We start from the raw sequence: 13,023 nt of genomic DNA on the forward strand, positions 1-13,023 counted from the left end.
GTGACTTGCCCAAGGTCACCCAGTGAACTTCACTGCTGAATAGATATCTGAACCTGGATCTTCTTAGTCCATGTCTGGCTACATCACACTGGTTCAGTTCACACCTCATATTAAACCATACTTTGAAATGAGCCATGGTTTAAGAAGTGTGGTGGTGCACATTGCTCAAACGTTCTTATGGCACTCCTCGCCCACTCCTGCCACACTGCAGAGAAACAAGCAAGAATCTGTTTTGTTGTGCCATTCAAACCCTGTCGACTGGTTTGTTTCCTCCAAACAAACAAAACAAACCAAGCCTTAAGCCAAGAACAACCCATGGCTTGTTTGGAGAAAACAAATCACAAGTCCAGGTTCTGGTGACCTGAGAAGTCAAGCTTGTTTCGTCCACAACATAGCAGGAGAGAGAAAGAGAAGCGCCAAAGGAGTTGCATACTTCTGGTTTCAAATAAACTATGGTTTGCATAAGAACTATGATTTAATGGGATATAAGCATCAGGCATCTGACTGTGGAGATGTTTCTGGAATGGCAAGCACCAGCACTGGAGAATGGATTTTGTCAGAACCATGGCAGGAAGAGAAATAATTCAACTTTCCTTACCCACCTCCCACCCCATGGCTTCAAGGCTGCCCAGTCTTCCCTTACACTGCTATTTACACAAGAAAAGCATGCATATTAATTCCATTCAGGAAAACCTTGCATCTAGTTTGGGCCTATCTAGAGGCTTCAGGCCAAATATGACCCCTTGTATTTGCCACTCTCAACAGCCATCCGAGAGATACTTGTGGCTGTGACAAAGGGAGCTGTTGGCAGTCTGAGAAAAGGACAGGACAATCTCTCAAAGTTACCCTCCACTAAAATATGTTTCTGACTGATATCTAGAGACAGCCCAGTAACAGACTGGCCTGCCCAAATTAAAATTTAAGGGCAATAAATAAATAAATAACAAGAATCCAGTATAATAAATCAACTATAGATTTCAAATTTCCAACTACTATATCAGGCATGATGAAGACTGCATACTCACTACATACTAAATTTATAAAGTAACCAAAATACGCCAGTGCAACTCCCCTTCCACTGTATGAATTTAGAAATCAACAAACCAGTGAGCTTTCATCCAATTTTGTACTTTCTTTAAACAATGAGTTAAACCACACTTCATCCAAGGTAGAAGGATGTTGCGGGGACCTGCTTAGTTATAAAAGGAGGCAACTCAAATGCTAGGTAATTAAAAACACAAAGGAAATCTGTATTTAAATTTGACCTAATTATAATGCAAAACTGAGAAAATTGTCAAAAGCTGCATTAAACATTATCTGCAATCTCATCATGGGCAACACATTTAATGTCTTAATGTGGGATCAAGCCTCATGATACAGATTTACTATAGAAGGTGTCAAATTTTACAATCCAAGGATACAGCCCTGCATGTGATCATTGCAAATTACCATACAAGGTTGGTTATTTTTTGCTAGTGCACCTGAAGTAATCATGCTACCAGATTATCTTGACCAATTTCAGCCTGAGTTCAGGTCTGGTTATGGGACTGAATCAGTCTTGGACATGGATGATCTTCATCAGGAGGAGGGCAGAAGGAGTGTTCTCAAAAGTGGCTTTTGATACAATTGAGAGGATGAATACTAAAGTTAGGAAGTCACTTTGGATCTTAATTCAGGGAGCAATGGGTGCTCATGATTATTTCAACTGCATTAGATTCCATCTGTTACCTTACTCAAAACACTTCTACACTTAAACATAACTACATATATAAGCTGAACCCAAATAATTCACATTTAATGTCAATTCTCTATACTAGCCATCCGAATTGGTATAGGACTTTAGCAGGTTTTTATATATTAGCTCACCATGGTCTGTCAAAGGTCTGTGAATGCATTAGCCAATTTTTTTCTTGTAGCCAGGTGCGATCCAGAGCATGTCAAGTTTTTGGCTTCTTGGCTGAAGCTAGACATGACTATAGACCCATCTGCTTAAACCTGGGACTCCCTTGATCATATATCAAGTAGAGGAAAGGTGTTCCAACTGAGAAAACCAAAAGGATGCACAGATTAGGGAGAAAGAGCCTGTTCCTTCCCATTGCTTACCTCTCCGCACTTTGCCATTACAGGCTCTTTTCCCCAGTTGGGTTTTCATCCAACACTTAAGCCCAGCGGGGGGGGGGGGGGCAATGGAGTTCAGAGACTGAACTTACAGAAAGGTATGCTCTCAGAATCCAACTCCATTAACACTCCTTTGCTTTATTTCTGACCCAGAAATAGGAACCTCATCATTTTTATTCAGCAGCAGGTCTGTACTTATAGAAGTAAGACCATTCACCATTGTTCAGTTCTGTTTCAAGTGGAAACTAACCCTTCTGCAACACTACACAAATGTGTTTCAAAAAGTAATAGTTGCCCACACTGTATGCCAAACATTGCTGTTGCCTTCATAGATTTATTTATTAATTTTATACCCTCTCCTCCAGCGGAACCCAGGGTGGAAACACCTTTTTTCCCCCTTCAGTTTTCAATTTAACAACAATAATCATCCCTAATTTCGACTACCCTCCTCTCCTTCTCCTTCTCTGGTTACATAATGAAATTTAATTAAACTGCAACACCACCTTAACAACTCTTTTTTTTGTTCTACTCCCCCCCCCCAAATAACCTTTTAGCTCTTGATTTCAAATTAATCCTGCCAATGTGTTTAGTTGTTTAAAATGATTCTTTAAATAATCTACGTGATTTCTTGATTTCTTATTCTTCCCGTAAGTTTTGCCATTTCTGCATATTCTATTAGTTTGGCTTGCCACTCTTCCTTGCTTGGGATGGTGTCTTCCATCCATCTCCCAGGGTGGCAACACCTAATGCGATCTCACTGCTGTGAGTTGTATCACATGCAAATTTTCCCAGGCCCCAAAATCCAGCCACCATCCTTTGGGAAAATTCGATCTTATAGTGCCAAGAAGGAACGTCATTTATGACACAGTCTGAAGACACATCATTTCAACTAGACCTTTGGGGAGAACTGAAAATGCCTAGGTAAAACTGAATTTCCTCTAGCATACAAAAATACTGAGATATGCTGGCTACCTGTCTCCCTTATTGGATTCTTCAAAATACTTAGGACCAGTGCAATTTTTTTAGAGAAAGAAGTGCCAGAGCTCACCACAAACTTCTTCCTTGTTCTCTTAGAATGACAATGGCACCCACCTGAAAGGTGCCAGAATTGAGCTCTGGAGAGTTCCAGCAAAGGTCTGTATAGTTATAGCTATGGTTTTCCCAGTAGCGATGTACGGAAGCGAGAGCTGGACCATAAAGCAGGCTGATTGCCAAAGAATTGATGCTTTTAAATTATGGTGCTGGAGGAGACTCTTGAGAGTCCCATGGACTGCATGAAGATCAAACCTATCCATTCTTAAGGAAATGAGCCCTGAGTGCTCACTGGAAGGACAGATCCTGAAGCTGAGGCTCCAATACTTTGGCCACATCATGAGAAGAGAAGACTCCCTGGTGGGACCCTGATGTTGGGAAAGATTGAGGGCATAAGGAGAAGGGGACAGAGGACAGGATGGTTGGACAGTGTTCTTGAAGCTACAAACATGAGTTTGACCAAACTGCGGGAAGCAGTGGAAGACAGGACGGCCTGGCGTGCTCTGATCCATGGGGTCACGAAGAGTCGGACATGACTAAACGACTAAACAACAATGAGTTCCAGCAAAAAGCCATGCTTAGGACTTATTTTATTCCAAGTATTTTAAATTTAAACAAGGTTGAGCTTTAGAAAAGGGATTCCAGATGTTCTCTCTCTCTCTCTCTCTCTCTCTCTCTCTCTCTCTCTCTCTCTCTCATTTTTATCTCCCATCATAAACCCTCCTGCTGGACGTCCATTTGGCAGAAGCCACCAAGCATCTAACCATGCTTGTGTCAAGTCACTGTGTTGCTGCCTACCCTTTTCAGAGCTGCAACCTCAAAAGAGTAACCTGGATCTTATGCCATTCACTGAAAACCAAAGTGACCCTGGGGTTTTTTTGTGTGTATTTGAAGCTCAATGGTTTTAAAACACCTCTGGCCACATCTCTTCTGCAGTTCCACCAACAGCTTCCACTGTGGCAGCTTATTCTCCTTATGCCATTTGCCAAGCTAGCCATTGTCAAAACTGTTCACTTTTCTACAGAGTGCTTTTAATTAAGTAAATAAAAGTGGCAATTAAATCAACATTATGTAATGTGTTTTTGATTTGTAATCTCATTTAAATTAATTAACTGACTCAGCCATTGCTTAGTTTTTTAACTGCCCTACTTAAGGAGAAGCAGAGCAGTGGGAGTAAATTCAGTTTTCATATACATGAAAGAAATTAATGGAACTACAAAAGCTTATTAGAATTCATAGCCCACAAAGCAAACTTTTCAGTGTAGAGCGCCATTTATGGGGTTTGTTGAAGTGTTAATCCTTGCTTGTTAATTTTAAAATAGTGTCTGTGCTACGTTGTGTTGCTGGGTTTTAATGGGATACATTTTGACTAAGATATGTTTTGTTTCTTTAAGATCATAAAAATAGCCTGGTAGGAATGGTCCACTCAGTCCAGTAACCTGTTCTTACACTGGCAAGCAGAATCTAAGCACGATAACTCTTCCCTCACCATGGTTTCTTGCAACTGGTAAAACTCTGTACTTATGGAAATGTATATGTTTTTCTTGGGTCTGAAATAAACTTCAAATCTCATGTAACATTAGATGATCTCTTCTCTGACATGGGGCTTAAGGAAAGATTTACACAGGTCTCCTGTGTAAGATGTGAAAGAATAAAGTTTGTTTGCAAAACTTGCTAGAATCCAAAGGAAAATGGGTGATTGATGTTTAATCTTGCCCATCTGAGAAATATCACATAGTTTCTACTATGGCCTGATCTATGGCCTCTTGGAAAGTAAGCAATCTTTTCTATTCAGGGATATAACAAATTTGTGAAATGTTTTTTAGAAAGGGAGACCTGAAATGCTATCATACTGAAAGAATTAATTAGGAGAGAGGAAGTAAATGGGTAGAAACTCAAAGAGCACATAAATTTATCAGATATAGAATCGAGAAATGGAGCTGAACCAAAATAATGTCTGGAATTTAATTGCAAATTGTTCCATCCAAAACAAGTCCATGCATATTGTTGGAAACAAGAATCTGGATTCAAAAGGGCACTTTCCCATACAAGAAGACCTCTTCACTCACAGAAGAACGGCAATACATCTTCTTATTTGGGCACCGGATCAGAAAAGCAAAATCTTATGCCCAAAACTTTCTCCCACTTGTGCATAAGAGCGAATTGCTATAGAACCACTACATCATTAGAGGGCTTATTGTTACTTGGGTTGGTTGAACAATTACGCCTTAATTCTGTGAGCTGGATCCAAAGATCCATGAGTAGAAGATTCCAGGATCTAGTCTGGAGGTAAGTAAGGACACTGCCTTGCAGAAGCTAAGCAGGTCTAGGTCCGGTTAGTACCTGGGTGGGAATCATATGAATGCTGCCTTGGGTTCCATGATGACAGAAAGGAAGGGCAGAAGTGGAACAAATAATGTTAATAATTATGAATAAATAAACAATGTAAAAATCTAATGCAGTAGTACCTTGGTTCTCAAACGCCTTGGTACTCAAACAATCTGGAACCCAAACACTGCAAACCCGGAAGTAAGTGTTCCAGTTTGTGAACAACACGTTCCATTTTGAGTGCCACACTTCCATTTTGAGTGTTACACTGAGGTCTGTCTGTTTTTGCTATTTATTTTGTGTTTTTGTTTTTGCAACTCTTTTGTTTTTGCGACTGCGTGGAACCCAGTTCAGCTACTGGTTGGTTGATTGATTGATTATTGCTTTCATTTTATGGATCAATGGTCTCGTTACATAGTAAAATTCATGTTAAACTGCTGTTTTAGGGGTTGTTTTTAAAAGTCTGGAATGGATTAAACCACTTTGCATTACTTTCTATGGGAAAGCGCGCCTTGCTATTGGAACGCTTTGGTTTTGGAACAAGACTTCCAGAACGGATTAAGTTTGAGAACCAAGGTACCACTGTAGCACTGTTCTGAAAACACATACATTACTGCTTGCAGAAGCATTTGTTCTATGCTGCAATAGGCAAGTTTCTTGGATTCTCACTACAACCCCCATGACACATCCCATTCCTTTCCTGAACACAGGGATACAAGACAAATCAGCCCAGTTGGCCACTTAGCTCAATACTGGCCGCACTGACTGACAGATTCCAGGGATTCAACCAGGGGATGTTCACAGCCCTACCTTGAGATGCTTCCAATCTCCTTTTACACCATGCCATTCAACATGGAAAAATCAGGGGTGGAGAAGGCGGGGGAACAAGCAGGGCCCCAGTGTTGCACTATGGGTGCTATTTAGGAACTGCTGAGCAGAGCTCAAGTGCCCCACAGTAGATGAAGTTGCAGTCCCAAGCACACTGCCTGTGAGTGTGATGGGGAACCTTTGGCCCTTCATTGGGCCACAAGTCCCATCATGCCTGAACATTGGCCATGCTGGCTGGGGCTGATGGCAGCTGGATTTCAATATCACCTGGAGGACCACAGATTTCTATTCCCTGATCTATAATAAGGTATCAGCCCTTAGTAGGGTCTGCTTCTGAGTAATGCATGTTTACAAACTGCAGTTCTGTGAACCGCCCTGAGTCCTCCGGGCACAGGGTTTCCCCAGCCACTCTGGGTGGCTCCCAACAGAACACTAAAAACAGAATAAAACATTAAAAACTTCCCTAACCAGGGCTGCCTTCAGATGTCTTTTAAATGTCAGATAGTTGTTTATTTCCTTGATATCTGATGGGGGGCTGTACCACAGGTCGGGTGCTGCCACTGAGAAGGCCCTCTGCCTGGTTTCCTGAAACCTCACTTATCGCAGGGAGAGAACTACCAGAAGGCCCTCGGAGCTGGACCTCAGTGTCCAGGCTGAACGATGGGGGTGGAGACGCTCCTTCAGCTATACTGGGCTGAGTCCGTTTACGGCTTTCAAGGTCAGCACCAACACTTTGAATTGTGCTCGGGAACGCACTGGGAGCCAATATAGGTCTTTCAAGACCCATGTTATGTGGTCTCGGCAGCTGCTCCCAGTCACCAGTCTAGCTGCCGCATTCTGGATTAATTGTAGTTTCAATGTCACCTTCAAATGTAGCCCCACGTAGAGCGCATTGCAGTAATCCTAGCAGGAGATAAATAGAGCATGCACCATTCTGGTGAGACACCTTCTGTACCAGTGAGTTATGACCACTCCCCTAAGTTTTTCTGACCCTTTCAGAGGGAGCAGATTTCAGGGTGCAAAGGGCATCTCAGAGCAGAGGAGGAAAACAAGGGAGCCCTGTTGCACAAGCGGCTCATGTACATGCAAACTCCAGATCCATGCCTTTCTTTATAACAATTAAGTATGTTTTCTTGCAACAGTCTGTACCCTGCCAGAAAGGAAGTGAAATTATGCGTAGGAAATTGTATTTTCTACCAAAGGACCTTTGTAAAAGATCTGCAAAAATCCATTTACTTTAGCTGTATTAGTCTGTTGCAACAAAAACCACAAGTCTTGTGGTAGCACTACCAACTATTGTTTGGGGACTAAACTTGACACATATCTGCTTATTACTGCTCAATATTATATGGGTCTACTCAGAAGTAAGCCCTATTCAATTCAATGGGACAGACTCCCCTCTGGCACTGGAGAAATGGCTGGTGGGGAGAATTCTGAAAGCAACAGAGACTGCGGGGTCTGGAAGGGGAGGACACAAGTTCAACTCCCCCCCCCCATGCACTTTTTAGCATTAAAAGGTAATTATTAAAAGCAAGCCCATGCTTAATATGTGTGTAGTTTGGCCTTTAGTCTACAAAGGCATGTGTCACAATACATTTTCACATTGCCACGAGCTTTTTCCGTGGTTATCTTTTTCAAATAATAATTGAAAGTATTTTGCAATGTCGCCATGTATTGCAAATGAGATAAACTTCTATCGCTAAAAGGTTGCATGTATGGAATATAGTTGATGGGTAAATGGTGAGACACAGTCCGCCCCCCCCCCCCCGTGTCAGCTTACACCTTTAGTTTGTAGCTCTTTTATATGTCTCTTCACACCCATAGTTCAGATTAATGTACTTTGGGGGGTGGGGGACAAGAAGTGGACTATATTGGATTTTTAAGAACAAAACAAAAATATATTCACTAGATAATTGCGTTAGTGAAGTTGTTCGGTTGATCTGATGGCACCCCACACGGGGTTTTCTCTACCTTTTTGTAGAAATTGTAATACATTGTGCTAGATGCTGAATGGTTTTTCGTTATATTTTATTGCTTCTTTTAATTCTCATATTGTATTACAATTTGAATTGTAATGAAAAATCTGCATCTTCCTAAACTAGAATTCAGATCGTGGCCTCAGTTTCATTTTGCCTCACACTGCTTTCTTCCCTTAACGCATTATATATTAATTCTTTTCTTTATTGTCCCTATTATGAAAGGCACAGGATCCCAGATATGGATTCTCAAATACCTGACCAAATGAATTTTAGTAGTGATTTGTTACGAATATTTCAAATTGTTAATATTTTGTTTCATATTTGTTGTGAACTGCCTTCAGTTCTTTGCTTAAATAAATACATAAATACAAGATGACCCCCCAACAATTTAAAATCTAAGCTGCTTAGGATAGCAACGCTCTCTCATTTCTTTCTCTTTCTCCATTACATTACTTCCTGTTTCCTGAAACTGCTTTCGACCTTAACATAACCTTATTTCCTTTGGATAGACAAGTACAGAAACTGCTTGTAGAAAAAGGGTGGCAATGTTACTAGATCTTTATGCAACAGGAGAGACAGGAGAAGATGTGCCAAGAGGCTTCAAAATCAAGATAAAAAGAGGGGTCACATAGATATCTGTGTTGTTTTCACACTTTCCACTTGACATCTGCACGTATGGTGTGGTAAAATCCTCTTTTCAATTTAGCAGACTGAGACAGGTGGCCAACCTATACCAGGCTATACTGTCGGGCCAACTGCAAGGTTCTTGTGTTGATATACAAAGCTCTGAACAACATGGGTCCGGAATATCTTTGTTGGTTCAAGGGGGAAAAGTGGTATAAAAAGAGAATTCCCTGGATACCAAGATCCAGGTTGGGGGCAAGTACTCTTTGGTGAGAAAAAACAAGTAGAGATTTTGAAGTCACAAAATACGCAGCAATGAAAGCATGTAGATATAAGCTGTAAAACCTTAAAACATGCCTTTTAAAATTCCTTCCAAAATTTCCCACTTCCCCTAGCATAGAAAAAAAGACCACAAGTTTGGGTAAGTTAAAAATACACATTATGAACCACCCTGCAGTTTACTTACAAACTCTCCAAAGGTCAGATTCATGTGTTTTCCCATACATCAGTCAGAAAAGTTGCACAGGCAATAATCCTTAGCTTAGTTACAAGGTAAAAAGTCATTAGATTATGTGGGAGATTGCAGTCAAACATAACTACGCACAACCGCTAGTTCACGCATGAAGGGGATAAGCACCAGAGGGTTGTATTGCTAAATGGACTCAGTTAGGCCATGCCCCCTCACCAAGTATGAGTAAAGTATGAGTAAAATTCTTCTGGCTCTCACCTGAAAAACATCCCCTCATGCTGCCACCAGTAGGGTTTTGAATTCCTGGTGAACTCTAGCAAGGGCATCTCTTTGATGTGCAAAAAAGAATAGTACAAAGAATTGCTGGTTCCAGCAAGACAGAACCCATCATAGTTGAGCTTTTTCCTTTAAAGTCCCTTCAAGCTTACCACACAGCACTTTGAATGCAATTATAATAAACCAAAGGGAGTTAGTTAAATATGGCAAGGACAGCTGGATTGGAGGAGGAAGAAACAGAATAATTGCATGGCAAAAACAAAATAGCCATACAGTCTTCCTAGCCTACGTGGGAAACCTAGTCTAAAGATGCAATTATTTTTGAATTCACTTGTATATTTGGGAATATGTTATTGCTACCCTCTAATGTGCCATCTTATAAAGTTGGGATCTCTCTTTCACGGAATATACTTGAATACTGACACTGGAGTGTGGCCCAGCTTCCCCCCCCCCCCTTCAAAAACTCTCCCATCCCACCTACTAGATTTTGCTCCTCTCCACTGAGGCAAAATACAAAAGGAGAAATTAAAAAGCTGGTTTTTCTCATGTGGTTCTAAGTATCAGCTAGCAGAAGAAATATAAGAATAAGATAGTCACTGGTTCATAGGGCAAGATTCCTGTACATTTAAGAACATAAAAACAACCCTGCTCAATCAGACCATGATATCTTCCAGGCCAGCATTTTGTTCTCACAGGGGCCAACTAAATGCCTATGGGAAGCCCATAAACAAGACCTGAGAACAACAACACTTTTCTACATGGGGCTACCTTTGAAGGTGACCTGGAAACTGCAATTAATCCAGAATGCGGCAGCTAGACTGGTGACTGGGAGTGGCCGCCGGGACCACATAACACCAGTCCTGAGAGATCTGCACTGGCTCCCAGTACGTTTATGAGCACAATTCAAAGTGTTGGTGTTGACCTTTAAAGCCCTAAATGGCCTCCGTCCTGTATACCTGAAGGAGCGTCTCCACCCCTATTGTTCTGAGATCCAGCACCGAGGGCCTTCTGGCACTTCCCACATTGTGAGAAGTGAGGTTACAGGGAACCAGATCTGGGCCTTCTCAGTAGTGGTGCCTGCCCTGTGGAACGCCCTCCCTTCAGATGTGAAGGAAATAAGCAGCTATCTTCACTTTAAAAGACATCTGAAGGCAGCCCTGTTTAGGAAAGTTTTTAATATTTAATGCTGTATTGTTTTTAACACTTGATTGGAAGCTGCCCAGAGTGGCTGGGGAAACTCAGCCAGATGGGCAGGGTATAAATAAATTATTATTATTATTATTATTATTATTATTATTATTATTATTATTATTCTCCAGTGTGGAAGGGCCATAGCTCATTGGTAGAGCTTTGCATGCAGAAGATCCCAAATTCAATCCCTGGAAACTCCAGGTAGGGCTTGGAGACAACCCTTTCTGAAACCCCAGAAAGCCACTGATGGTCAGCATGGACAATACTAAGCCAGCTGAACCTGATGGTCTGACTCTGTAGCTTCCTATGTTCCTATGACTACCAGCAACTAAGATACAGAGACGTATGTGTCTGAAACTGGAATTAGTAGTCCTCTTACCTGTAATTCTGCCACACCTTTTTTAATGGCAGAATTCATACCAGGTGACAGTTCGGCTTCAGTTACAAGTCTTCACATTCCCTCCCTTATGACACATGCATTCTACTTCTAATTCATCCTGTTCTCACAGAAGGAATCTCAGGCTTTTGCTTCCTTTCACAGCGGCTGCATATTTGTTGTCCTGAGACAGACTTCTTTCTGCCTCCCTAAACTTCTTCACCAACCTGGGGCTACTTCTCAGTTTGCTGGAACAGTCACTGATATGCAGGCTAGGAACCCAGGGCAGTTGTACTTCCAGCAGTCTTTCAAACAGTGCATGATCTGATCCAAGTAGAATCTCTCTTGCTGAAAGTTACTGATATCAACTGATACGAATTATGTGAGATAATAGGGAAACACATGTGAAACAATAGCCTCTTGTGTTTATTAACCAGGGGTGGGGAATGGAAGGTAGGCCAATTTGACAGATGTAGGGCCTGATGACATGTGACATCAGGTGATTAAAATGTAAACCCTTCCTTCCTGTTTTGCTGTCTTAGCTTTAACTCAAGCCACAGCTGCAAAGGAAGAATTGGAACTGTACTCTTAAGTGTGGTCCCAGCTCATCCCTTCTGGCTTGAATTGGGTGCTTTTTGAATCTGTCATCTTCTTTTGTCACCCACTGTTATAAAATTAAGGTGCGCACACATAGGAGACACACACTCCACAGGAAACCAATCCTTTGCCCTTCAAAATTTAGGAAATATTCCCTGTGAAAATTACACTTTATACTAGCACACAGCACAATCCCCCAAGCCATCTTGGCTCTCCTAATGACTCTAAATATCTCCTCTGCGGAAGGAAATATCTTGGAGAAACCTTTCCCAATAGTTCTTTCACTTAAATCCTTTAAATCCTGTCTTAAGGGCGTATTTTTGGTATGAATCGGGTATGCTAGTGACCTGGATTCAAGAACTAAAGTATTTACCATCTCAAAATAATGGCCAGACTGCCCAGGTAATGTGATCAGTGACCATTATCTGGTATCTTGTCAGCCTGGAAACAAGCTACACTCTCAAATTTCTGTTGTAGACCGCCTCTTTCTGTAATGTATGTATGATGCTTTTGGGGTGGCCTTTGGCTAAGGGGCTGGGCAATTTCTGAAATCTTTAAAGGTTCTTGCACACTTTTGATCTGGGTTCTCACGCCTTTGCAAAGGGGGGAACTCTGTTGCAATCAAAAAATAAAGATCCTCATTTCTTGCTCTGGATCCTGCCTCCATCTACAATGAGGGGGGAAAGTATTTGATCCCCTGCTAAATTTGCCCATTTGCCCAATGATGAAGAAATGACAGTCCATAATTTTAATGGTAGGTTTACTGTAGCTGTGAGAGACAGAATAACAACAAGAAAAACCCCAGAAACACAGAAGACAAAAGTCAGAGATTGATGTGCATTATAATGAGTGAAATAAGTATTTGATCCCCTATCAACCAGCCAGATGTCAGGCTACCTGGTATTTTCACTGTATGTAACGAGCTGAGATTAGAAGCACCTGATGCAAGGGAGAGGTCTTACCTGTAATCCCAGCTCGTTACAGTACCTGTACAAAAGACACCTGTAGACAGAAGCAATCAATCCAGCAGATTCCAAAGTAGCCACCATGACCAAGACCAAAGAGCTGTCCAAGGATGTCAGGGACAAGATTGTAGACCTGCACAAGGCTGGACTGGGCTACAAGACTATTGCCAAGCAGCTTGGTGAGAAGGTGACAACAGTTGGTGCAATAATTCACAAATGGAAGAAACACAAAATAACTGT

General features: G+C 41.5%; 1 protein-coding gene and 1 long non-coding RNA gene across 18 annotated transcripts in view; one reads left to right on the forward strand and one right to left on the reverse strand.

Annotated features, from left to right (window-relative positions):
* Positions 1–13,023, forward strand: part of LOC309332595 — a 417,968-nt gene that overhangs the window by 150,389 nt on the left and 254,556 nt on the right. The window lies entirely within an intron of this gene.
* NFIB (nuclear factor I B) overlaps positions 1–13,023 on the reverse strand; it is a 296,978-nt gene that overhangs the window by 86,741 nt on the left and 197,214 nt on the right. The window lies entirely within an intron of this gene.

This window comes from Podarcis erhardii (genome assembly GCF_964252035.2).
Source record: "Podarcis erhardii genome assembly, chromosome: 17".
NCBI lineage: Eukaryota > Metazoa > Chordata > Lepidosauria > Squamata > Lacertidae > Podarcis > Podarcis erhardii.